General features: G+C 44.0%; 1 long non-coding RNA gene across 3 annotated transcripts in view; it reads left to right on the top strand.

The window, feature by feature from the left end:
* The window catches only part of LOC116970764, a 290,449-nt gene extending 270,560 nt beyond the window's left edge, over positions 1 to 19,889 (top strand). Inside the window, exons 6-7 of one of the 3 annotated variants that reach the window (XR_004411308.1) lie at positions 13,508 to 13,608; positions 19,703 to 19,889. This is a non-coding gene — a long non-coding RNA (uncharacterized LOC116970764). The remainder of the gene's footprint in view (positions 1 to 13,507; positions 13,609 to 19,702) is intronic. The other 2 variants (XR_004411306.1, XR_004411307.1) reach the window with 2 other exon arrangements.
* The last annotated feature ends 3,637 nt before the right edge of the window (positions 19,890 to 23,526 follow it).

Below are 23,526 nucleotides of genomic sequence, written 5' to 3'. Positions count from 1 at the left end.
AGACAATAGGTGCAGGAGTAGGCTAATCGGCCCTTCGAGCCAGCACCGCCATTCAATTGCGTACAGTTTTGGTCTCCTAGTCTAAGGAAAGACATGCTTGCCATAGAGGGAGTACAGAGAAGGTTCACCAGACTGACTCCTGGGATGGCAGGACTTTCATATGAAGAAAGACTGGATAGACTCGGCTTGTACTCGCTAGAATTTAGAAGATTGAGGGGGGATCTTATAGAAACTTACAAAAATTTTAAGGGGGAAGAAGTTAGAGAAGGAAGTAAAGAAAGAAAATAGACCCTAGAAAGAAAAGAAAAAAAACAAAAAACAATCGCTCTATTATAACACAAAACTCCGCAAAAAAGGATGTACCAACCGTATTTTTATTTTTTATTTTTTATTTTATACCCCCGTTACCAGATCCTGGTACCATTTATATTTTAAATTACTATTGCACCTTATACTTGTAATAGTTCCATAAATGCAGAACACGTCTTTTGGAAGTGGTCTGCTTTGCCTGCTAGGAGTCTCATCTCTTCCAAGTGTAGTGTTTCGAACATGTTTGAAATCCACATTTTTATTGTTGGTATTGGAGCATTTTTCCAAAATTTGAGTCTAAGCTTTTTTCCCCATTATTAGCCCGTAATTAAGTAAGTTCTTTTGAAACACGTTTAATTCGGGGTTACCTTCCGATATTCCAAAAATGATCCATTCTGCTTTTGGTACAAGTTTTATTTTAATTAATTTTGTGAAGATTTCAAATATTTAGTTCCAGAATTTTTGGATTTTAATACAAAAAACAAAAGAGTGCGCTATGGTAGCTTCTTGTGACTGACATTTATCACAAGTGGGTGAGACATTGGGGAAAAGTTTACTTATTTTAGTTTTTGAATAATATAGTCTATGTAATGTTTTAAATTGAATTAGAGCAGTGCGTACGTTGATCGAGCATTTATGCACATATAGTAAGTGTTTATCCCAGCTCTCTTTTGAAATTTTTATAGCTGGTTCTTGTTCCCAGTCTCTTCTAATACCAAGGGGCTTTCTTCTCTCAACACTTTCCTGCACCTTCACGATTATTGCTCACTTTCCTTACTTCTTTTATTTCTACCTATTGAAGCTCGAAAAACGAAGTGGTACAACAAATGTAATAAGATATATGTGATGTGTATTAATGTAATTTACTGTACTTCTAATTTAAAAAAAATATTTTAAAAATAAATAAAAAAATAAAAATAAATTTAAAAAAATAAAAAATAAAAAAAATTCTTAAGGGGTTGGACAGGCTAGATGCAGGAAGATTGTTCCCAATGTTGGGGAAGTCCAGAATAAGGGGTCACAGTTTAAGGATAAGGGGGAAGTCTTTTAGGACCAAGATGAGAAAAAACATTTTTTACACAGAGAGTGGTGAATCTCTGGAATTCTCTGCTACAGAAGGTAGTTGAGGCCAGTTCATTGGCTATATTTAAGAGGGAGTTAGAAGTGGCCCTTGTGGCTAAAGGGATCAGGGGGTATGGAGAGAAGGCAGGTACACGATACTGAGTTGGATGATCAGGGCCGAATGGCCTACTCCTGCACCTATTTTCTATATTTCTATGTTTCAGTACCCCGTTCCTGCCTTCTCCCCATATCCCCGGACGCCGCTATCTTTAAGAGCCCTATCTAGCTCTCTCTTGAAAGTATCCAGAGAATCGGCCTCCACCGCCCTCTGAGGCAGAGAATTCCACAGGCTCACAACTCTCTGTGAGAAAAAGTGTTACCTCGTCTCCGCTCTAAATGGCTTACCCCTTATTATTAAACTGTGGCCCCTGGTTCTGGACTCCCCCAACATCTGGAACATGTTTCCCGCATCTAGTGTGTCCAAACCCTTAATAAACTTATATGTTTCAATAAAATCTCCTCTCATCCTACTAAACTCCAGAGTGTACAAGCCCAGCTGCTCCATTCTCTCAGCATATGACAGTCCCGCCATCCCGGGAATTAATCTTGTAAACCTACGCTGCACTCCCTCAATAGCAAGAATGTCCTTCCTCAAATTAGGGGAGCAAAACTGCACACGATACTCCAGGTGTGGTCTCACTAGGGCCCTATACAACTGCAGAAGGACCTCTTTGCTCCTATACTCAACTCCTCTTGTTATAAAGGCCAACATGCCATTCACTTTCTTCAGGAGAAGGAACGTCTCTCAGAGGCTCATGAATCTTTAGAATTATACATGCCAGGAGAGACACATTTTAAACCTTTAGGGAGTTGAAGATTATGGGTGCAGGCCGACAAAAGAAGCAGACAACACAATCAGAACAGCCACACTCTTGCTGAAAGTCAGAAAAGGGTTGAGTGTCAAAAGGCCGACATCAGCTCCTGTTTCTGATGAACTAGGCAGGAGGCCTGCATTAGTTTCTGTGTCAAGGGTGGTTCCAAATGCCCATACTGCAACTGTGGGAGTGATATTTGTCGTTCTCTCGGGATTGTTATGGGAGCATTGTGGGCTGGTAATGAAGGCGCGATCATGTTTACAAAAGCCAGTGCTACACTGAGCACTCACTGGCACAATTTGCACACAGATAGTTGTGCAAGGCAATCATGTCCATGGTAGCAAAGCAGTTTACAGGGCCCCAGGAAGTTTTGTATATATAGGGATTATGTTCAATAACATGATGCTGATGGTTCAATAGGTCAAGTGATTCAACTGACATAACTAATTGCCCTGAATTGGCAGGGGTTGTGTTGGGGGAGGGGAGATGGGCAGCCTTGGGGAATGTTGCATGCTTGCATTTGTACTTTGTATATTTGTGTGTGGGGATTTTTTATTCAGGCCAGTCATATCTTAGAATTAGAATGCGCAGCAGCTAAAGTGAAGAAAGTTAAGGGCCTGTCCCACGGGCCTGCGACCTGCATGCGGCAAGCGCGACCTAAGCGCCCTGTCCCACGAGCATGCGACTCCATGCGGCAAGCGCAACCTAAGCGACTCCATGCGGCAAGCACGACCTAACGTGGTCGCTTGAGCCGTACGGCCTCGCGGGGCCCGTCCCACTTCGATCGCCGGAGCCGTATGGAGTTGGGCGGAGCTGGTCCCGACATCCCGCGGGGCTCCGAAAAACTGACCATGTTCAAAAATTCCGCGCAGCAACGGCCTGCCGGCCCGCAGCCGCCTCGACGCCGTACGTCCCGCGGACTTCGCTCGCACTTCATGTCACTCACTCGACCTCCGCGCGGCCCCCGCTTCTGGTTAGGTCGCGCTTGCCGCATGGAGTAACATGCTCGTGGGACAGGCCCTTTATCCTCTTCATTGAACTCGGATTAGAGACATGCAACATCCTGATCTATTTATTCAATCTCAAAGAGCTGTGGATCCCCCTTTTATAAATATGGTAATTGCATCAGTACCTCAACCTATACCGTTAGAGCTAAGTGAAAGATATCAGTCTGCAAGATGAAATCGGAAATTTGGTGAGTCAATCAGTGATTATTTCTGTGCCATTAAATAAAACCTTCCATTATGGTGCAGCTTTGGTGAGTTTGTTATCAGAGCTCCGAGAGGTAGAGGTTTGTGAATTGACTGATGAAACGATTTAATCAAAGTTACTCCGTGTATCTGAGCTTTCCTTTGACAAAGTGTGTCCGATAGTAACTTTGATAGAGGTGACTGTTAAATAGAAAAGAGCTTCATCTTTCCCAAATGGCTCACACTGTTTTAGTGGAGTATGCCATTGTCATCTAACCAGTCCCAGAGAAAAGAGAAATAAACACAGAAAATCCTGTATGCATTCAGTTTAGTTCAGTTCAGTGCGGTTTATTGTCATGTATACCGAGGTACAGTAAAAAGCTTTTGTTGTGTGCTATCCTGTCAGCAGAAAGACAATGCATATAATATACGATACAATAAGATACGATAGTACTTTATTTATCCCAGGAGGGAAATTGGTCTGCCAACAGTCATAAAACACAAGGTACATGAAACATTAAATTGAAGTGAAGAGTGTAAAGCCCAGGATTGGGGATGCACAAAGGCCAGTGTGTCATGACAATCGATCCATTTACAGTGTATAGACACTTGATAAGGGAATAGTGTTTAGTGCAAGAGGTAGCTAGAAGTAGATAACAGGTCAGCAGCATCTGATGAAGGATCTGATGAAAGATCTTCGACCTGAAATATTAATGGGGCTGTCCCACTGTACGAGTTAATTCAAGAGTTTTCCCGAGTTTCCTCTGATTCGAACTCAGTGAATTATGGTAATAGCCGCTCGTAGGTCCTTGGGGCTCTCGTGGACATTTATCAACATGTTGAAAAATCTTCCCGAGTCTTCCCAAGCTTACCGCGTTTCCTGAGTACCTTCCGCTAGCGTTACAAGCCGCTAAGAGACGTCCTGAGCTCCGACGTACCAGCTACGTACATTCTACGTGCTTCCACGAGTTTGTTTTTTTTTAAACTCGGTAGAGCTCTTGGGTGAACTTGTACAGTGGGACAGCCCCATAACTCCACTTCTCCTTCTACAGATGTTGCTAAGCAGCTAAATTTTTGTTTGCGTATTTTTTGTTTTTCTTTTATATTTGCAATATCTGCTGCATTTCCTTTTATTTTTGTTTGCTTGGGGGGGGGGGGGGGAGGTATAGGATATGGTAATTCAATCCACTTTCTTAATGACCATTGCCTTTCGATGTCAATGTAAGAATCATAGTGCAGCAACCAGCAGGTTAGAGCCTAAGTTGAGGTCAGATGGCCACATTAAATTTCATTGCATAACTGAGAATAATGGGTAATCTGATATATATATCGTTTACATGCTGTAGTTTGGTAAAATGAAATGAAACCCAGATGAATCAAGTTTTCAAAACACAGCACAACAGTATAAAGATCAAAACTGTAGCCGTCTGCTTGGTTTTGTGCCATACATTAAGCATTATCTCTCCGGAAAAGCAGTGCAATTGAAGACATATTCAGGAAATATTTGTAACTATAAAAGTTACATATGTTGGAATAAATATAATGCTTGATGTAACTGCCAATCTATGATTTTACCTATTGTTAGAATGGACCATCCTTGAAAGGGAATGGTGAGCTGTGGGAACTGAAGATGAATAACGGAAATATTTTCAGTTTGGAAAAGGAAACATCATGTTTGGACCCCTATTGAATAATTAAGAAGTCATATTGAACAATTCCTATGATGCCATTAAAAAGGCTTAAATATAGCCATCTGTATTCTGAAGGGAAAGATGGTTCCTGATGCAGGTTGAAGAAGAAACAAAAACACAACATGCTGGAAATACTCAACAGGTCAAGGCACATCTGTGGGAAAAGAAACACAGTTAACATTTCGGGTCATAATTCCTTTTGGCTGAACTGGGAAGCAGAGAAGTTTGAAGAGGAATTGGAGTGAGATGGAGTTTTACACTTCAGTGCTGAAACATGCCCCTTTGGCCCACTGCGTCCCCACCGACCAGCGATCACCTGTACACTATCCCACACACTAACGACAATTTTACAATTTCACTAAAGCCTATTAACCTACAAACCTGTAAGGTCTTTGGAGTGTGGGAGGGAACTGGAGCAACTGGATAAAACCCACATGGTCACAGGATGAACAAACAAACTCCATATAAAGAGCCATAGTAGTCAGGATTGAACGCAGTCTCTGGCACTATAAGGCAGCAACTCTACCGCAGTGCCATTGTGCTACCCAGCTTGTGATGAAGCTGGTTCAGAGTTTATTATTGTTATATGCACTGAGGCACAAAGCTTTGTTTTTCATGCTATCCAAACCGATCAGATCTACTCCACGTAAATACAATCACGTCAAACTCAAGTACAAGAGATAAAGCAAAGGGATAGATACAGAGTGCAGAATATAGTTTTCAGCATTGTAACACACCAGTTCCATTGACAGTTCACAGTGAATGGGCGATACTGATTTTCATAGTTCAAAACACAGAATAAAACGGGCTCAGTGGTGAGAACAGAGTCGCAGTCAAGCAGTCAACTGGAACAGCTAGCAACGTCATAAATCATTATACTGAGCTGGCTGGAGCAATGGTAGTCACAGAATTTGATTTACTCTATCTCAAGTGCACTGCAAGTAAATGTCACAGAATGCCCATAAAGTTATAGTATGGAAGAAAGACACTCAACTTGTCTACTCCATGCCGGTAACTCCTGAGTTACTCCATACTGAGCTGGAGTAACTCAGCAGGTCAGGCAGCATCTCAGGAGAACATGGATATTTGACATTTTGGGTCAGGAACCTTTTTCAGACTGATTGACCTGACGGATTTGTTCTCCTCAGCCAAACCATTGATGTAGATTGTGAATAGATGGGACTCTGGTGTTCAGCACTGTGTACCCTTGCTACTAACAGGCTGCCTACCTGAGAAAGATTTACTCTTATTATGCTTGAGAGGACAAGCAAAGAATTATATTCTTGGGTTGGTACAAGTTTGAACTCCAGTCCAGGGACTGTCAAAGTATCCTGCTAACACCACACAATCCACTCACATAGTATGAATATAATTTCCAAATTTTCAATTTAAACATTATTTTGGAGAAAAATGATCCAAAGGAAAATACAGAAATACAGAATTTAGAAGATTGAGGGGGGATCTTATAGAAACTTACAAAATTCATAAGGGGTTGGACAGGCTAGATGCAGGAAGATTATTCCCGATGTTGGGGAAGTCCAGAACAAGGGGTAAATCATATAAATAATGCATTAGCTACATCATTGATACAAGTTTGAGCTATTCTTTCCAGCTACAGGTGCACAACCTTTTATCCGAAAGCCTTGGGACCAGACACTTTTCGTAATTCAGAATTTGTCGGCCTTCGGAATGGAAAATTTTTAGCGTAGATTTTAATGGCTGGCTCAGTGGTAGAGTGCTCGGCTCATATCCGCAAGGTCGCGAGTTTGCGCCTTGATCCCGGCAGTTACTCGGTCGCGAGTTTCAGTCTTCAATGTAGTTTTTTCTTGCAGAATAAATGTTTGTATGAAATGCAGTGTAGGAGAGGTGTACTGACTGTGTGGGCAGAACTTTGGAACTGATTGCCCACCAGTCTAAAAAGCCGCTGTGTCTCCCTGTCCCTGGGGTAGCAGGGGGCGACCAAACAGCACGATACCCCCCTCCCCCTCCAACTCCAGAGGAATCCGCTCCCCGATGGGCCGCTACGGCGACAAGTGGCAGTTTGCCCACAGCCCGAGCTGCGCCCCCTCATCCGCCACCCCAAGAACAAGACGTACCTTGCACACCATCAGCTTCTGCCCCTACATGTTCCTCTGGAGTTGGAGCGGGGCTGGGCTGGAGTTGCTGCTGGCTGTGGGTCTCTGGGATCTCCGTGCTTGCAGTGGGCCTGGGGGTCGGTGTCCCGTTGGTCCTGACGTCTCCGGCCACCCCCCTGGACTGGAGCTGAGACTGGGAACTGTACCGCCCTTGCCCCCTTCCTCTGCAACTGCAAACAACCCCACTCTCCTGCAAGGGTGCTACAGTTCCCGGAGGATGGCAGGTGGCCGGAGACGTCAGGACCAACAGGAACCCGCTCCCCGATGGGCCCCTACGATGCCCCGAGCTGCGCCCCGTCATCCGCAACCCAGGTTCCTCTGTAGTTGGAGCGGGGCTGGGCTGGGCTGCTGTTGGCTGTGGGTCTCTGGGATCTCCGTGCTTGCAGTGGGCCTGGGGGTCGGTGTCTCGATGAGGGGGCGCAGCTCGGGGAACGGCTTCTGGTGGTCCTGACGTCTCCGGCCAGTTTGCAGTTTTCCTCTGGAGTTGGAACGGGGCTGGGCTGCTGCTGGCTGTGGGTCTCTGGGATCTCCGTGCTTGCAGTGGGCCTGGGGGTCGGTGTCCCGTTGGTCCTGATGTCTCCGGTGACTGGCACTGACCTGCTGTCATCGCCGACGTGAAGACAGTGCAAAGCCCCCGCGCCGGTGCAATGAGCGGGGAGCTGGAGAGGGGAGGGAAGGGGTCACACACATGGCCGGGAAGCAGAGGGGTGTAGGTGGGGTGAAACTGAAGGGAGCGACAATCTGCTGCTGCCTGCCCGCTGAGTTAAAAAGTTCCCACGCAAGACTCACGATACACTGTGTATCGTGAGTCTACCGTGGGAACTTTTTAACTCAGCGGGCAGGCAGCAGCATATTGTCAATTATTAACCCTCCCGCGCAATATACCCTCACCTTCTCTTTTATGAATGGGGATTTAGTTCCCCTTTCTTCGAGGACCGACCGGAGGTTCCGCTGTCACCTCTGCGGGCCGCCCTCGGTGAACGTTTTCAAGGACCTTTCTTCAAGGACCGAAAAAATGTCCGCTATTCGGAGGTTTTCGTTATTTGGATCTTCGGATAAAAGGTTGTGCACCTGTATTAGTTTTTAAGGCAAAAGTGAATTGAAATGTCAGTAATAATTGATTAATCCTCATTGATCAATTTAGTATTGGCATGTTGTGAATAAATATTGCTCGGAACCCTATGGTCTAAATGAGACAGAGAGAGCACAACAGAATGAAGAATATATTTGAAGTACATCCTCTATCAATGACCCATTCAGCCTCGGCCAGGGGAAAATAAACTTTTGATAATGTTACTTCAAATGTTCTAAATTCTGAGATGAGACGCCTGGACAGAGAAACTGTCCAAAAGCTACAATTCCACATAGCATCGGGGTTTAGAGATGACGCTAGAATTTAGAAGATTGAGGGGGGATCTTATAGAAACTTACAAAATTCTTAAGGGGTTGGACAGGCTAGATGCAGGAAGATTATTCCCGATGTTGGGGAAGTGCAGGACAAGGGGTCACAGTTTAAGGATAAGAGGGAAGTCATTTAGGACCGAGATGAGAAAATCATTTTTCACACACAGAGTGGTGAATCTGTGGAATTATCTGCCACAGAATGTAGTTGAGGCCAGTTCATTGGCTGGATTTAAGAGGTAGTTAGATGTGGCCCTTGTGGCTAAAGGGATCAGGGGTATGGAGAGAAGGCAGGTGCAGGAAACTGAGTTGGATGATCAGCCATGATCATATTGAATGGCGGTGCAGGCTCGAAGGGCCAAATGGCCTACTCCTGCACCTATTTTCTATGTTTCTATGTTTCTATGACTTGGTGCTTTAGAAGCAGGGTAAAGAGCTAGTGGTTGAAAGAAGCAGGCAGAGAAATTCTAATTGGAAAGAATTGCATCACAGATCAGGTATACTTGTTACAGGGTTTAGGAGCTGATCACTTTCCCCGTTCTGATGAACAGCCATTGATCTGAAATGTAACTCTCTCCGCAGATACTGTCCAACCTGCTGAGAATCATCAATATATTCTGTTGATATTTCAGATTTCCAACTTTCTACTTTTTAATAAAAGATAAGTTGAAATCAGAGAAAAGATTGACGTGCAAGTAAGGAAATGGTAATAGATCACTGGTAGGCTTAGAAATAATAATAAGAATAATAATAAATTTTATTTTTGGGCGCCTTTCAGACATCTCAAGGACACCTTACAGAGATTAACAGGAATAAAAAACATATAATCAGAATCAAATAAATAAAAAAGACATCACAGAAACACAAATTAAAAACAGAATTCAGTTCAAAAACAAAAAATCAAAAACACAATGTGAAAAGAGAGCAGCGGCAGCTAAAGCGCGCCAGCGTCCACTCTCCCTTCACGACAGCCATCTTGGACAAAGACTAACAGGATTACGTACAGACATAAAAATCATCCCCCCACAATGGATACCACTGTGGGGGAAGGCACAATGCCCAGTCCCCAACCCCAAATTCACCCAAAGTCAGGCCTATTGAGGCCTATTGCCTCTACGGAGGCCCGATGTTCCTGGCCGTTCTCACCGGGTGGTCTTGCCCCGGCGTCGGGAGAGTCCTCTCAGCGGCTGGGCCACCTGGAACGGCTGCTTCCTAGCTGGAGACCGCAGCTTCCGAAGCCAACAAGGCCGCGCCGGTTTGGAGCTCCCAGGCTCCCGATGTTGAAGTCGGCGCCGTCCGCTCCGCAGACCCGCAGCCCGGTGGTGTTGAACTCGGCGGTCACAGCTCACCGGAGCTCCAGCGCGTCGATCCAGCGCGGCGACCCAGGCAAGGCATCGCCCGCTCCGCTCCGCGATGGCGCTCCAGCGCTGTGCCGCCACCGAGGCCGAGGTGCTGGGCGGTCCCCGCCAGGAAACGGCGCTCCAAGCCCGCTGGTAGGCCGCGAGGACGGGTCGACGGGCAGCCCGGAGAAAAAGCTGCCTCACCGACCAGGTAGGGACCTAGAAGTAAAATTGCCCCCTACCCCCCACATTAAAAAGTCCATTTGCTCCAACGGACGAAACACAGGACTTACTCAAAACCTTTAAAAAAAGCGAATTAAACGGACGGCTGCTGGTTAGCAGCCGTTCCCCAAGATGGCTCCTCCCAAATGGACAGCTTGGCCTTTTAGTACAGTGCACATGGTGTGAGATTAGCAGAGATTCAGCAGAAAGGAAATAAAACAATAAATCACCAAGCCATCTCTAAAACCCGATGCTATAAGTGGAATTGTAGCTTTTGGACAGTTTCTATCTCTAAGGCGGCGCGGCTCATCCGTTGCAGCGACCCCAACAGCCTTTCTGTCTTTTTTTTTTTTTTGTCTAGTTAAATGTAGTGTTGGTGTTTTTTAATACTGGTTTTAAATGTGTATATGTGGGGGGAGGGGGGGGGGGGAAACTGTTTAAAATCTCTTCCCTGTCCGGGAGACCCGACCTTTTCCCTGTCGGGTCTCCGTTGTCGTTGGGGCCTAGCACCGTGGTGCGGCCTCCAACCTGAACGACCCGGGGGCTCGGGAGGCTGCGGACTACTCACCATCGTGGGGCTGGCCGGCCTCGGACCGTGGGGAGCGGTGGTGACTCGCTGCTGCGACTCGACTCCTGGGGCTCGGAGGCTCCAGCAACGCAGCCGCAGGTCCGGTGGACTGGGACATCGGGAGCTTGCGGGTCCGGGTGGAGAGACCGCTTCCCGGAGCTCCCGCAACGCGACTTCTCCAGCCCGTGTCGCGGGGTTGGAACGATCCGGAGCAGGGCCGTACATCGCCCGGCGCGGCTTCAAGGCCGTGGGACATTACAGCGCCCGCTGGGGGCTCCAACATTGTGACTTTTAGACCGGGAGCGGGGCCGTAAATCGCCCGGCACGGCCTAAAATGGCCGTGGGACTTATCATCGCCCGCCTGGGGCTTGGACATCGGGAGAGAAATGGAGAACAGGGGAGAGAAAAGACTTTGCCTTCCATCACAGTGGGTTCATTGTGTGATGGATGTTTGTGTGAATTAAATTGTGTGTATGTCTGTAGGAATTTGTCTTTGTTTGTATGGCTGTGGAAACGGTGCTGAGGCTCAAATGACAATAAATATTGTATTGTATTGTTTCACTGTCCAGGCGTATCAACTCAGAATTTAGAACATTTGAAGTAACATTATCAAAAGTTTATTTTTCCCCTGGCTGAGGCTGAGTGGGACATTGATAGCAGAAATTTGTTGATGCAACATTACTATGCATGTTCTTATGTGGCTAAACTAAAAGCTTGGCAGGAAACTAATATTTCTGCCTTATGACAGGTGAATTATCATTTAAACTATACTGAAATGGTTAAGGAAAGTTGATGATTGACTGAAAATTAAAATGGCTGATGTTCACATGTGATAAGGGATATGGCACGGACTAGAAGGGCCGAGATGGCCTGTTTCCGTGCTGTAATTGTTATATGGTTATATGGTTATATGGGATCTAAGGCAGTATCCTGGAGTTTTCTCAGAGCATCTTGGTCTTCTCTACCATAACCTGGCAGGAGAAACAGTTAAGTGTTTATACTATTGATAAATTTTCAGTGAAAGTAGCTCTGAAAATGATACTGGCTATTAATGTTTCATATATGACTAGCACAATGAAAATGTTAGATGTTATTTACTTCACTTCATCTGAGAAGTATCTTCATGACTAGCGATCTCCAAGGAATAATTCCAAAAGTTAAGAGGTATAAAACATTTTTGTCATTAAGTTAATTTACATGAAGTTAAAGTAAGGTTTCCAGATTGTAGACTTAAGGGGCTGTCCCACTTGGGCGACCTAATTGGTGAGTTTAGAAGAGTTTGCAAAAAATGACATGTTGAAGACCTCCTTCGACTATGTAGAAGACCAGCTTCGACTAGCTTACGACTAACTTCGGGAAAATTGGACACCGAATAGTGGAGAGTGAAGACGACCTCCTTCGACCTCCCTTCGACCTCCCTTCGACTACCTTCGACTACCCTTGATCACCTATGACTAACATGCCGACCTACTACGACCTACTACGTCTAAACCTACGAGTAAAAGTATTGATTTTTTCCATGGCGACCTTTTTTTACTCATGGCCATTTTTTAATGTATTGAAAAAAACGCCGTGACCTAGCTGAGGCCTTGAGTACGCGGAGACTACTCTTGAGCATGAAGGAGAGTTACGAAGACCTCCTACGACCTTGTAATGACCATGCTGTGAGTATGTCGAGGGAAAACTCGCCAGAACTCGCAGATTAGGTCGCCCAAGTTGGACAGGTCCTTTACTGGTTTCCAGTTGTCTGTTTTAGATCTTTTAATGCCTCTTTTGGCAATATTTGCAGTCTCTTCTCATGCAGCACGGCTAATCTTTGGAGCAGCACAGATAATTGATATTTGATAGTCGGGGCAGAAGAGATAGATTTCCCATTTACTATCTGGGCAGTAGTCAGGCCAACTACACTGCTCAGTCATTTAGAATTCATCTGATTTCCATCCTATGACCCATGCCTATAGGCGAAGGTAGACAAAAATGCTGGAGAAACTCAGCAGGTGAGGCAGTATCTATGGAGCGAAGGAATAGGTGACATTTTGGGTCGAGACCCTTCTTCAGACTGATGTGTGGATGGGAGGGGGGGAAGGAAAAAGAAAGGAAGAGGCAGAGACAGTGGGCTGTGGGAGAGCTGGGAAGGGGAGGGGAAGGAGGGAGAAATCATGGGTTACCTGAAATTGGAGAAGTCTATGTTCATACCGCTGGGGTTTGCAGAGTCCCACAATTTGCAGTGGGACTCACTCTGGCCGTGGAGGAGGCCCAGGCCAGAAAGGTCAGATTCAGAATGGGAGGAGGAGTTGAAGTGCTGAGCCACCGGGAGATTAGGTTGGCTAAAGCGGACTGTGCGGAGGTGTTGGGCGAAGCGATCGCCAAGCCTGCGCTTGGTCTCACCGATGTATAGCAGTTGACACCTAGAGCAGCGGATGCAATAGATGAGGTCGGAGGAGGTGCAGGTGAACCTCTGCCTCATCTGGAAAGACTACTTGGGTCCTTGGAGAAGGGTCTCGACCCGAAACGTCACCTATTCCTTCGCTCCATAGATACTGCCTCACCAGCTGAGTTTCTCCAGCATTTTTGTCTACCTTCGATTTTTCCAGCATCTGCAGTTCTTTCTTAAACATGCCTATAGTCGACCAACCAGGTGGTGAAAAATGAAAATCTGCCTCATGGCAAAACTATTTGACCTTTGCATAAAACTTGTTTCTTTTACTCTCCAGCTGTTCTTCTGACTTTATGCTTGACTCTTCCAACACCTCATTAATCCAAGGAAACCGAAAATGAATTTCCAATCTATAATCTTCACATTTGATTCAGGAAAGTGAGTATTAGTAATTTATTTGAGCACAGAAACATTGTAACTGAGATTTGGGCTGTGTTTCACCTAGTTAAATTTGAGAGCCATGCTTCTCATCTATAAGATTTCACACAGAGAGTGGTGAATCTCTGGAATTCTCTGCCACAGAAGGTAGTTGAGGCCAGTTCGTTGGCTATATTTAAGAGGGAGTTAGATGTGGCCCTTGTGGCTAAAGGGATCAGGGGGTATGGAGAGAAGGCAGGTACAGGATACTGAGTTGGATGATCAGCCATGATCATATTGAATGGCGGTGCAGGCTCGAAGGGCCGAATGGCCTACTCCTGCACCTATTTTCTATGTTTCTATGTAAGATGCTCTATGCTCTCTTTCAAGTACACTGGGAATAAAGCCTTGAATCAGCGTCACATCACATGTGAGACCACATTGGCTTTTTAATTCTTTAAGGATCATTCAGAACCTTCAATTGCTCAATCTAAAGGATGTTGCATTAGTTCATAAGTTATAGAAGCAGAATAAGGCCATTTGGCCCATCAATTTTACTCTGCCATTCAATCATGGCTGATCTATCTTTTCCCCTCAACCCAATTCTCCTGCCTTCTCCACATAACTCCTGACACACATACTAATCAAGAATCTCCACCTTAAGAATATCCATTGACAATCTCCACAGACGTCTGTGGCAATGAATTCCACGGATGGCATGACTCACTAGTTGGCAAGCTTTTACTGAAATGAGCATGGTATATAGTATAATGTACATTGATTTTTCAGAAATAAATGAGGGGAGAGAGAGAGAGAGGGAGAGAGAGAGAAAGAGGGGGGGGGAGGGGGAGAGAGGGGGAGATAAATTCAAAGTTAAGAACCAGAGTTAAGATTTTTAATTGGTTTTATTCTAGAACAGAAAAGCACAGCACAGGAATAGCCTTTCAGCCCAGAATGCCCATGCCGAACAGTATGCCGTTAAACTCCTCTGCCCGCAAGTGGTCTTTATTCCTTCATTCCTTACATATCCATGTGCCAATCTAAAAGTCTTTAAACACCATTATCGATTCTACTTCCACTATCAACCCAGCCAGCACATTCCATGCACCCACTAATCTCACTGTAAATATATCTTGACTTTAAACTTCCCCCTCTAACCTTAAACTTATGCCTCCAGCCTTTGACATTTCCACCCTGAGTAAAAGATTCTGATTGCCTATCCAAACTATGCATAATTTTACATGCCTCTATCTGGTTTCCCCTCAACATCCAATACTCCAGATAAACGTAATGTAAAGTTCTCTTCCAGCTAATACTAATACTAATACTAATACACCAGTCAGCACCGGCTACAACCTACGAGAACCGACGACAACCTTCGACCTCCTGGTGACCCACTACCACTGCACCTACGGCACGAGAATTCTCGCTACTCTCCATGACGGCTTCATTCTGAAAAATTTTCAACATGTTGAAAAATTAGCGGCGACCAGAATGAAGCCGCGACTAGTTCCCAGAATGCGGGGACAGCTCACGACCATGAAGGCGACTCCCCGGCAACCCCCCGCGAACATGTGGCGACCATGTGGCGAATGCAATAGTCTCCTGTAGTCGCCTAAAAAGTCGCCTAAGTGGGACTGGCCCATTAATATATAATAACAAAAAATGCAATTAATCAACAACCACAATACTAGTGAAACAAAGCCACTTGTGTTGCTAATATCAGGAAGTTTTGTCCTTGATTTCCAAGATCCCTTTGTACAACAATGCTGTTTCTTTCTCCAGTAATCCTGACCTGTCCTGCTTAGTCTATCCAGAATTCTCAGTTTTCATTTCAAATTTAGTATTGCAATTTTGTTTGCATTTTGATACAATTATTCACATGTATTTAATCAAATCGGTCCCTTTAATCAATCACAAAATCTAGATGCCGAAAAACTTTATAAGATCCTCAGAAGAAAGTGGCATGAAGTTTATTTTTTATTTTTTGTGACACTCAATGGGCTGTAATTTTCATTGTGTTGGAATGGACACCAGTTGATACATGTAACTCCCCCTAAAAAGGAACACTTCACTGAAGGCTGAAAATAATTAATATATATTCTATGTTTAATACTTTTTTGAGAAGTTTGATTTTTATTGAAAAGGGAATTGATTTTGCAATAGCATGCTTAAGACTAGGTTTACTGTATTCAATTTTATTCTGTTCCATCTCCAGCATAAGTACATTCTTGCTGGACTTAAAATGTGCTGTAAAGAAGTTCATAACAATACTATTTGTATGGAGTAAATGAAGCACCTCAGGACTTGTAGAACATTGCTTCCTTTAGAAGAAAGATGCAACCGTCTATATATTAAAAAAAATATTTTGATACATGAATGCTTTGCAAATAAAACCTGCTACACTAATATGCTGGTTTCACTGTGCACAATGTTTGTTACCTATGATAAATATTCTGGTTATAATTAGCAAATTATTTAAAAAGTTATGTTGAGTGGCTTAGAATTCTTTCAAAGCCTGCAGAGTTATTTTAAACCACTGCTGCAAGCACATCAATGTCTACTATCGTTATGGGACATCACTTAGAAATACTGAAGGCTTCAGGAACTTTTGAATTGGCCTTGCATGGGACAATGGCTGCGCTTCTTTGTGTGGAAGGATGGTAACCAAGCCGGTTATGTCCGAGGCCACAGTCACATGTGGTAGGATGCGGGGAGAGATGGCTGGGGTAGAACATAGGATTAGTGAATGGAACAGTTGCCTGTGAGAGGAGGTAGCCTGCAATTGCCAGGCTTTCTCCGAACAAGATAAGGGCAAGAGTGGTTGGGGGATTTGGAGCTAGGGTGAAGGTAGACACAAAAAGCCGGAGTAACTCAGTGGGACAGGCAGCATCTCTGGAGATTAGGAATGGGTGACGTTTCAGGTCGAGTCCCTTCTTCAGTGTGAAGTTCCTTCAGTTGCATCTGCATCTGCAGTTCCTTCCTACACATTTGGAAATAGGGTGACTGGTACAAGGAGGACTCTGGTCAAGTGGTCAGTCATAGTCATAGTCATAGAGTGATACAGTGTCGAAACAGACCCTTCAGCCCAACTCGCCCACACTGGCCAACGTCCCAGCTACACTAGTCCCACTTACCTACGCTTGGTCCATATCCCTCCAAACCTGTCCTATCCATGTACCTGTCTAACTGTTTCTTAAACAATGGGATAGTCCCAGCCTCAACGACCTCCTCTGGCAGCTTGTTCCATACACCCACCACCCTTTGTGTGAAAAGATTTAATAGGAATCCATAAATCTTTTCCCCTTCAACTTGAACCTATGTTTTCTGGTCCTCGATTCCCCTACTCTGGCCAAACGACTTGGTGCATATACCTGATCTATTCCTCTCATGATTTTGTATTTGAGAGTTGTCAGTGTTTGAGAGGGCTTTTAATCAGGTGATTAGACAATAGATAATAGACAATAGGTGCAGGAGTAGGCCATTTGGCCCTTCGAGCCAGCACCGCCATTCAATGTGATCATGGCTGATCATCCCCAATCAGTGCCCCGTTCCTGCCTTCTCCCCATATCCCCTGACTCCGCTATTTTTAAGAGCCCTATCTAGCTCTCTCTTGAAAGCATCCAGAGAACCTGCCTCCACCGCCCTCTGAGGCAGAGAATGCCACAGACTCACCACTCTCTGTGAGAAAAAGTGTTTTCTTCATGGTGCAGGCTTCAGTGAGGTGATTGATGGATGAGAGTTCTCGTCAGTATGGAAAGGTGAAGGGATTTTGGGAGATGGGGGTGTTAGATTATTGTGGATTGAGGAAGGATCTTATGATCTGAGCATCAATAACCCTAGGACATAAATGCAGGTTGGTGGCCTGCCGATTTCTTTCACAATTTGATTTTCTGCAAACTGCTGAAGGGTAACCATATGGAGCTCGAAGAATTATGAGACCTGTTAGTTTGACGTCAGTGGTGGGCAAATTAATGGAAAGAATACTTAGAGATAATATATATAAGCATCTGGATAAACAGGGTCTGATTAGGAACAGTCAACATGGATTTGTGCCTGGAAGGTCATGTTTAACTAATCTTCTTGAATTTTTTGAAGATGTTACTCGGGAAATTGATGAGGGTAAAGCAGTGGATGTTGTGTATATGGACTTCAGTAAGGCCTTTGACAAGGTTCCTCATGGAAGGTTGGTTAAGAAGGTTCAATGGTTGGGTATTAATGGTGGAGTAGCAAGATGGATTCAACAGTGGCTGAATGGGAGATGCCAGAGAGTAATGGTGGATGGTTGTTTGTCAGGTTGGAGGCCAGTGATGAGTGGGGTGCCACAGGGATCTGTGTTGGGTCCACTGTTGTTTGTCATGTACATCAATGATCTGGACGATGGTGTGGTAAATTGGATTAGTAAGTATGCAGATGATACTAAGATAGGTGGGGTTGCGGGTAATGAAGTAGAGTTTCAAAGTCTACAGAGAGATTTATGCCAGTTGGAAGAGTGGGCTGAAAGATGGCAGATGGAGTTTAATGCTGATAAGTGTGAGGTGCTACATCTTGGCAGGACAAATCAAAATAGGACGTACATGGTAAATGGTAGGGAATTGAAGAATGTAGATGAACAGAGGGATCTGGGAATAACTGTGCACAGTTCCCTGAAAGTGGAATCTCATGTAGATAGGGTGGTAAAGAAAGCTTTTGGTGTGCTGGCCTTTATAAATCAGAGCATTGAGTATAGAAGTTGGGATGTAATGTTAAAATTGTACAAGGCATTGGTGAGGCCAATTCTGGAGTATGGTGTACAATTTTGGTCGCCTAATTATAGGAAGGATGTCAACAAAATAGAGAGAGTACAGAGGAGATTTACTAGAATGTTGCCTGGGTTTCAGCAACTAAGTTACAGAGAAAGGTTGAACAAGTTAGGGCTTTATTCTTTGGAGCGCAGAAGGTTAAGGGGGGACTTGATAGAGGTTTGTAAAATGATGAGAGGGATAGACAGAGTTGACGTGGAAAAGCTTTTCCCACTGAGAGTAGGGAAGATTCAAACAAGGGGACATGACTTGAGAATTAAGGGACTGAAGTTTAGGGGTAACATGAGGGGGAACTTCTTTACTCAGAGAGTGGTAGCTGTGTGGAATGAGCTTCCAGTGAAGGTGGTGGAGGCAGGTACGTTTTTATCATTTAAAAATAAATTGGATAGTTATATGGATGGGAAAGGAATGGAGGGTTATGGTCTGAGCGCAGGTATATGGGACTAGGGGAGATTATGTGTTCGGCATGGACTAGAAGGGTCGATATGGCCTGTTTCCGTGCTGTAATTGTTATATGGTTATTATATGGAGGGGTATAGATAGGGTATGGATAGGCAGTCATTTTCCTAGTGTGTGGTGTCCAAAACGAAAAGGTGAGAGCAGAGAAATGTTATAGCTATTACAGGGCAACAGTTATATGAAATGAGCTGTCAGAGAATGTGGTGGAGACAAAATTTAAAAAAACTGAAAATCCTGGAACAACTACCCATCAGATATTTCAAGTGAATACAGAAGACTACATGCATAATGGCAGCCAATCCATTGATCTAAATATTAAGTGAACTCCAATATCACAATGTTGCTTGTAAAAGTTTGTTTTGCACAAATTGGAGGTAAATTTCCTTGCACCTCCATAAAAAAATAAGATTTGGAAATACTGTGTTGGCTTTGAACAGATGTGTTAATTTGTAAAGACATTGAAAGACACTGTCTGAATGCAAGTTTTAATATGTAAAAATAACAAAAACATTTCAAGAGTCAATGTCTAAAGCCATAATTTCCTGATTCTTTTAAATTGTAATATTTATATCTTTTTGTTTTAATCCTTAAATTATTTCCAAATTCACTAACGGCTTTCTTGTGTACAACAATAATATGTAATACATCTGTGTAAATATGGCATTATGGAATTACTTTTGGTATGGATTATCTCAATAGTATAAAGATCTGATCATAAAGTTACAAAATGCTAGAAATCAACTGTAAAGTTTTTGATTGGTTTCTTCATATTTGGCCAGGTTTTGCAGGACAGTTTGAGGAGTACTCTTTACTTACATAACCCATCTAATATAAAATCTGTTGTTTTTGTTTAGGTCAATGAAGTAACATATCTCAACAATGGTGTCCAACATGATGATATACCAGCAATATTTTGTCAATTATTTCAACAATGCTTGATATAAACTTTGTAATTCGGCGGCGACCTGAATTCGGGGCCCAGTGGACGACATCGTCGGGAGCTCACAGGTCACAGGTTGGTGACCTGTTTTTCCGGAGCTCCCACAACTACAGCTGCGTCCGCTGGACTGGAGGGCGGCATCTTCGGCAGCTTCTACCACCCCGGGCCACGGAGCTTGAACCGCCCCGTTCGCGGAGTTCGGTTGAGCCGCGGGACTTACTTACCATCATCCGGCGGGGTCACAACAACGGAAGCCTGGATCGCCTCAGCGCAGAGGGAGAACAAGGAGGGAAGAGACAGAGACTTTAAGACTTTTGCCTCCATCACAGTGAGGAGGTGCCTGGTGAACTCACTGTGGTGGATGTTAATTAGTGTTTATTGTATGTTTTGTTGTTTATTATTATATGTATGACTGCAGGCAACAAAATTTCATTCAGACCGAAAGGTCTGAATGACAATAAAGGAATCTAATCTAATCCAATCCAATTTTTGTCTTAATAAATGGAAACAAAGATACATGTATTTTGATTTGTGTGGGTGAATCTAATTTCAGTCTCTGAAAAAAGACTCTCTAATAATTAACAAACAATTAGCTGGAGGAATTCAATGTGTTCAGCAGTGTCTGTCGGGGGAAGGGATTGTCGATGTTTCGGGTTGAATCTGAAGCATCAACAATTCCTTTCCCCTCACTGAAGCTGCTCGATCCACTGAGTTTACCGACAGATACTTTGTAGCTCCAGATTCCAGTATCTGCAATTACTGTGCCTGTCTTTCTAACAATTAATTCTGTCAAAATAGTATGTTGGATTATGGATACTGCGGAACATATGGTCTATTTCTATAATGATTTGAACCCTCAATTTTGCAATATTCCCCTAATCCCTTCATAAAACATTGTTTGTAATCCAGATATGCAACTGCATTTAATCAGAGTATCCAATACACCATTTATTTTTGTACATTTTGTATTTCATTTTGAATCCTGCTCTACAATTGGTATGAAACATAGAAACATAGAAAATAGGTGCAGGAGGAGGCCATTCGGCCATTCGAAACAGCACCGCCATTCATTGCGATCATGGCTGATCGTCCCCTATCAATAACCCGTGCCTGCCTTCTCCCCATTTCCCTTGACTCACTAGCCCCTAGAGCTCTATAGAACTCTCTCTTAAATCCATCCAGTGGCTTGGCCTCCACTGCCCTCTGTGGCAGGGAATTCCATAAATTCACAACTCTCTGGGTGAAAAAGTTTTTTCTCACCTCAGTCTTAAATGACCTCTCCTTTATTCTAAGACTGTGGCCCCCTGGTTCTGGACTCACCCAACAATGGGAACATTTTTCCTGCATCTAGCTTGTCCAGTCCTTTTATAATTTTATATGTTTCTATAAGGTGCCCCCTCATCCTTCTAAACTCCAGTGAATACAAGCCTACTATGGTAGGAATGACATATAAGAAATCTCATGGTGCTCATTATCATAACTCCACGGAACCAGTAGCGAACTCCACTCGTTTATTAGAGTTAATGCTAATTAACACTGAGGTATACACATTGAGTTTGGTTGTGTTGTTTGTTTGTATTTAGTTAAAGAATCATGGGAACAGCCTGTGCTTTAAGTGACTATTCCAGTTTTGTATGTTTTTTTCAGCCTCTATTTTAATCAAATGTAGATGCTGCAGTTTTTATTTAGCACTGTATAACAGGAACAGAGTTAATTAAAATGAATTGTACTAACTGATGTACATGAGCCATCTGTGATAAGTCTTTAATGTATTTGCTGCTGGGCTAGTTTAACAACATTGCTCGGAGCTGAGGATCTGTGAATTGATGCCTTCTTGGTAACAGTGTTAGAAACGTGGAAGATCCCGCCTTAGGACCTTTGCGACGAGCTTTATTCAAGGTTGTCATGAGCGCTGCTGTCTAAGTCATCGGCTGAAAATTCTGCTCTCAAATATCTTTGAGAATTGGGCACATTTGATTTGAATGGACTTAATATTCTGTGGTAGTGTATGTCCTTATACTTAATTGTCCAAATTAAAAATGTCACTTGTAGAAGCACACATAGAATGCAGTAAATCACAGTAGGAACCTCCACCCATCTATAAAACCAGGATGCTAATTTATGCCAATCCCATCTGCCCACATATGGTATATATCTCTTTACTCCCCGCCTGTTCATGGGTTTATCTAAATGCCTCTTAAATGCTGCTATTGTATCTGTTTCCACCAGCTTCTCCAACATTGCATTTCAAAAAACTACCACTCTCTGTCCAAGCTAAATTGTCTTACAAATTTCCTTTAAATTTTCCCCCTTTCACATTCATATTTCCATCCTGGGAATAGATTCCATCACCCTACCTATGCCTATCATAATTTTATATACTTCTATAAGGAGGCTCTACTACTTCCAATGCTCCTGAGAAAACAATTATTTTGTTTTTTCAACCTCGCCTTATAACTAATACCTCTAATCGGGTGAATCTCTTTTCCACTCACTCACTCCAAACATTCCACATCCTTCCTGTAATGAGACAACCAGATTTACACAATACATCCACAGATGCCTAATCAAAGTTTTAAACAACTGTGTAGTGAGGAACTGCAGATGCTGGTTTAACTTTCTGAGTTGACTGTGCCTGAACCCCTCTGTCGGTGGGTCACCAGCTTCCTAACAGACAGGAAGCAGCAGGTGAGGATGGGAAAGCACATCTCGAACCCACAAATGCTCAGCATAGGAGCACCGCTAGGCTGCGTACTCTCTCCTCTCCTCTACTCTCTCTACACCAACGACTGCACCTCCACAGACTCCTCTGTCAAGCTTCTCAAGTTTGCGGACGACACAACCCTGATTGGACTGATCCAGGATGGGAAGGAATCTGCCTACAGACAGGAACTCAACAACCTAGAGCTCAATGCTCTTAAGACGGTGGAATTGATTGTAGACTTTAAGAGAGCTCCCCTTCCCCTCACCCCACTCACCATCAACAACACCACAGTCACATCTGTGGAGTATTTTAAGTTCCTGGGAACCATCATCTCCAAGGACCTTAAGTGGGGGGCTACCATCGACTCCACAGTCAAAAAGGCACAACAGAGGATGCACTTCCTGCGGCAGCTGAGGAAGCACAATCTGCCACAGTCTGAAGAAGGGTTTCGGCCCGAAACGTCGCCTATTTCCTTCGCTCCATAGATGCTGCTGCACCCGCTGAGTTCCTCCAGCAATTTTGTGTACCTGCCACAGGCAATGATGGTCCAATTCTATACGACCATCGTAGAGTCTGTTCTCACCTTCTCCATCATGGTCTGGTTTGGTCCAGTCACCAAGCACGACACCTGGAAGCTGCAGCGAATCGTCCGATCAGCAGAGAAGGTTATTGGCTGCAACCTTCCCTCCATTGATGAACTGTACACTGCAAGGGCCAGGAAGCGAGCGGGCAAGATCATCTCTGACCCCTCTCACCCTGGCCACAAACTCTTTGAATCACTTCCCTCTGGAAGGCAACTCCGGACTGTCAAAGCTGCCACAACCAGACATAAAAGCTGTTTTTATCCACGAGTAGTTGCTCTACTCAACAGCGAAAAATAGTAAGATTAAACGAGAACTTACCAGTTTGAAGTTTGATCGTTATTTTATGAGGAGTACGTTGAGGGAATACGTGAAGAACCCCACCAGGACGCATGCGTGTCATTCTTCAAAGCAGCGGTGTGAAATCACTGATAACTGTAATGACTTAAACAT

Source organism: Amblyraja radiata, chromosome 3, assembly GCF_010909765.2.
Source record: "Amblyraja radiata isolate CabotCenter1 chromosome 3, sAmbRad1.1.pri, whole genome shotgun sequence".
NCBI classification, from domain to species: Eukaryota; Metazoa; Chordata; class Chondrichthyes; order Rajiformes; family Rajidae; genus Amblyraja; species Amblyraja radiata.
This window is presented reverse-complemented; position numbering and strand designations above follow the sequence as displayed.